Source organism: Lemur catta, chromosome 22, assembly GCF_020740605.2.
Source record: "Lemur catta isolate mLemCat1 chromosome 22, mLemCat1.pri, whole genome shotgun sequence".
NCBI classification, from domain to species: Eukaryota; Metazoa; Chordata; class Mammalia; order Primates; family Lemuridae; genus Lemur; species Lemur catta.
In genome coordinates this window covers 18,758,584-18,763,601 of record NC_059149.1, presented here as the reverse complement: position 1 = coordinate 18,763,601, position 5,018 = coordinate 18,758,584, and positions in this window count along the sequence as shown.

The window sequence follows — 5,018 nt, the reverse complement described above, 5'->3', positions numbered from 1 at the left end:
ACAGCTAAACTGGGGTAAATAATTTCTTCTGTTAACCCATGTCCTATGTCAAATTTTTCTCTAGAGATGGGGCAATACGTTGACTAGGTTGGCTCATGTTCCCTCTCTTAGGGTAGCTATGTCTTATTAAAGTAAATGCTGAGTTTTTAATTGGCTTCAGAACGATTTAATCAGACAGTGTTCATGCTGTGGTCACAAAGAGTGGCCTGTGATGGGCTCGCCATCTGTTTGGGATAAAAATGAAATCCCCTTTGAGGGAGTGGGCAATTGATAGAAAGATTTTAATGACTGTTAATGTTTCTGTATCTATGTGAGGGGGGATGATCATGACAATAACATAAATGTTGCATGAGCCTAAGGGCTCAATCTTAGTGTTTCAGTTCTTATTAAGTCTCTGTTGGAGCACTATATTTTGATTTCCAAAGTTGTATAACACCAGGGATACAGGGTGGATTTAGTCCAGCGACGTGTTTGCTCGGGTCAAGTTCTGTTTGGAATCTCTGTGCACACCTGCCTGGTTACTGTTATCTAATACAAGAGTTTCAACTGTTTCCTCCCTTATTTGAGATACTGCTTTTAGAAATTGTTTTGTGGGTCTTAGACAACACTTTCATATATTTGAAATCTAAACTATGTTACTCTACTATTCTAATATGCAGTAGTTTCCTTGCTGATACATGTTGTAACACTATTTATTTCATGTTTGAATGACCTTGCGTTCTCCTTGCTGATGTTTTGTTTCCAAAACATGGACCCATTATAGTATCCTTATGTTGTCTTTGACCATTGTTGTTTCTTCAAATTGAAGTATACAGTCCGAGCAAACTCAGTAAGAGGTCTAGCCAGGGAACAATTTTCTAATTTAAGACTGTCACTGCATATCGTTTAGTTCCCCCACGGATTTCTGATGGAGGTTGTTACAAGGGTATTATAAAAGAGGGACAAAGAAAGCTTTTCACCAAGAGTGATATCATGAAGTATATAAACTTGACCTACAATGTGAAAATGTAGTGTATTTTCTTCAGTATAAAATGCTATTTGGCACAGTAGATGTTTCCCAGTGTCATTTTGCTATAGAATAGTTGCCTATTTGTCAGAAACTATTTGTCAGTTTTCTCAGTATCTGCAGGTGGTAAGTATGCTTCAGAATTCAGAGGAGGGAAGTCGTGTGCTCATAGGGATTCGTTGCAAGTGCTCGACAAAAAATACGACCTTCTTTTTGCATGCTTCTACCACTTGACAGTGCATAATCAGGACAATGGCTAGATTTCTTGTTGTCAGGGCCAGTTTAATCCATCTTAATCGATGATAGCCCTCATTACAATTGGACATCAAAAATTTTCTGACATTTTATCTTCTCATTATATTTTTACTTCAATACAATTTGCATGTACAAGAAAGCAAACAGAATCAGTTATCTATGAGAAGAAATTCTGGTAATGTACATGTTAGGATGAAGCAGCATGTACATAGTGCTGATGACAGTCGCCTTGGGGATTGGCAGAGCAAATCAAGTAAGGTACAATACACTAGGGCACTTTTGGCTGCTCAAGTGATAGAATATTATACTAAATGCATCTTTGGTAATAAAGGCTTATAATTTCCCATGAAAAAAGTTCAGAGACAGGCACTTCCTCAGCTGATTAATGTTCAGTGGAATCAGGGCTCTGCATCTTTGTTTTTACCAGGGAAGCCAGGGAAGAAATTCTCTCCCAGAAGCTTCCAGCAGACTTCTCCTCACACCTCACTGCTCATAATTGGATACATGCCTGCTACCAAACCACTTTCCCACAAGGGTTGAGGGGAAGGGGTAGAATTGTGATAGGCTGAGATCAGTTATGATTAATTCCCTGGAGCTGCTGTGGGCCCCTTTCCTGATCATGCTGTAACCTCAACGGCATTGGAGTTAACAAGGAAGATTGGGATGTGGTGAAGGTTGCTAAGTATAAAAAATAGTATTAAAAGGTACAGCTATGTCTTGAATTATGGATATATGCTTTCTTACTAAATTTGTTAGGAAAGCAAAGTATTTTTTTCAGGAAAAGTAATACAGCATTCCTGTGGCATGTAACATTCTGTTACTTTTTTTTTTTTTACTCATACGTAAAAGAAAATAATACGTTGTAAAGGAACATCTATATTATTTATATGTGTAAGTTTATTGAGTAGCAAAAATTTAATAGGCAGATAACACATTGTATCACTATGATGCTGATGATACAAGATAATTCATACATTACATAGTATATATGAAGAAGTACAAATTCATGGTCAAAATTAATATGAAAACTAGCTGGCAATATCAGTATAGGAACAAACTTTAACATTTACACATTTCTATTGGAGTATAACACCTTAATACTTTCATTAACTCCACATTGGCACTTGACTGTAATAGACAAAATTTTAAGGATTAAAGATGGTATGTCTTTGAATTTCAGGGCCACATGTCTTAAAAAAGTAAAAATAGAAACCCAAAGTGATCATAAACTAAATAAAACTAAAGGAAATAAAACTAAAAACCATTAGCATCAAAACCATAGCTTTCATCTATGTGAATGGCTGAAGGATGACAATCTTAATGGTGAGAATTTTCTGTAGAGATGAGTCAGATCCTCAAGGTCAGATCTGGAGGAGCAGAATGCAGTAGTGAGGAGTGCTGAGGACATTCCAGGGTAGGCGGGGGACCCTACCCATGGTCTCAATATGGGGCTTGTTATTGTCCTTATGGTATTAATACGGACATTGTTATCAAAGGAACTGTTCTGATTAAAGTTAATTTTTTCTGTAAATGCTAATGAGCTAATGGGAAGTAAGTTTGAAGGCTGGATCCTAGAGGGCTTTCAAAGCCAGGAAGGAAGTCTTTAATCGTAGATATCTACAGGTGAAAATAATGTTCAAGAAGAGTGTCTGAAAAATAGAGGGAAACCTTTGAGTCCACAAGGAGAGAGAAGGCTGTAGAAAAACTGGTATAAAATGATGAGAACCTGAACTTCTAGGTACAGTGACAATGAAATAGAATGGAAAGAACAGATATGAGAAAACGCTGAAAGGAATGTGTTAACATGGATCAGTGTGTATCTGAATGGATTTGTGCGCATGCATTATTCACTGCTTTACATGACAGTGTTGCCCTTTATTCACAGAAAATGAAATGCTCTTAATTTGGACTCATAATTTGTATTTCAATCGAGGGATGTTGAACTGCTTTGATCATACGTATTCATGTCTTTGAAAGGCATCAACTTACAAGCAACTAACCTTCAACAAAGTAGACAGAAAATATACTAGAGAAAGGACACTCTATAAAACAAATAGTGCTGGGAAAGTTGGCTAGCCATGTACAGAACAAGGAAACCTGACCCATATCTCTCACCATATATAAAATTAAACTCAAGGTGGATTATAAACTTAAATGTAAGACCTGAAACTATAAAAATTGTAGGAGAAAACCTAGGAAAATCTCTTCTGGATAGTGGCCTAGGCGAAGAATTACGACTAAGAACTCAAATGCAACAAAACCAAAAGTAGACCAAGTGGAAACTGATTCATCTAGAAAGCTTCTGCTCAGCCAAAGAAATAATCAACAGAGTAAACAGACAACCTAAATAACAGAAAACATTCACAAACTGTTCATCCAACAAAGTGCTAAATAAAATCCAGAACCTAAAGAGCTCAAATAACTAAGCAAGAAGAAAAGCAACCCCATTAAAAAGTGGGCAGAGGACATAAACATTTTCAGAAGAAGACCTACAAATGGCCAAAAACATACCAAAAAAAATGCTCCACATCACTAATCATCAGGAAAATGCAAATTAAAACCACAGTGAGATACCTTCTTACACCAGTCAGAAAGTGATGAGTTTAATTTTAGAAATGTTGAGTTTGAAATGTCTATTAGACATCCAGGTGGCAATTTTGAGTAATCAGTTGGATATATAGTCTTGAATTTGGAAGAGTGATATAGGCTGACAATACAAATTTAGGACTTGGCAGCATATAGATGGTACTTGAACCTGTAATATTGAATATGAGTCCAAGAAAATGGAGGATAGAGACTGGACCAAGGGCTGAGCACTCCAAAATTGATAGTTCAGGAATAAAGGAGAGACTGGGAATGGGTGATTAGTGTGGTAGCAGGAGAGTCAAGCAAGTGTAGTATTATGTAGAACTAGCTCTTCACTGTCTATAAATTATCTTGGAAGATATTTTCTTCTGTATTGCTTAATGTACTTTGCACATAAAGCTGTAAGGCCTTCCATTGAGAGTAGGACCAGGGAGAAGTTTGGATCTTTTAAAGATTATACAGGTTACTTTAAAAAAAAATTACAAGAATCCCAATGTACTGTTCGTTTATACTTTGGATGTTGGTCCCCTTGAAATGTTGTGTTGAAATTTGATGCCTAAGATTAGAGATGGGGCCTAATGGGAGGTGTTTTGGTCATGGGGGTAGGTCCCTCATGAATACATTAATATCCTCCCTTGTGGATGAGTTCACACTCTGAGTTCACATAAGAGTTAAAAAGATCCTGGCCTCTTCCTCCCTCTCTCTCTCACCACGTGATCTCTGCACATGCCAGCTCCTTTTTGCTTCTACTATGATGAGAAACAGCCTGAGCCTCTCTCCAGATGCAGATGCCCAATCCCAAACTTTCCACCAGAAATCTGACCCAAATAAATCTTTCTCGTATAAATTACCCAGCCTCAGGTGTTTCTTTATAGGAACACAAAACAGACAAAGACGTATACTTCATCCGATAAATTTGGGGGAAAAGAATTAGTGGAGTTGACTTTAAGACATACACAAAGTACAGAGAAAGAAATAACAGGACAGTGTAAAGCCAAATGACAAATTCAGGGACGAACGCATGGCAGGAAGTCCTTTTCATTTGTAAGAAGACGATCAAAGCTTCGGCTTGGACTTTTCAGTAACCAGAACAAACAGGGAAACACCAACAGTTGGAAGAATCACTGTATCTGTAAAATAAAAAGAGCTGTCTCTGGTACTGAAATCATAG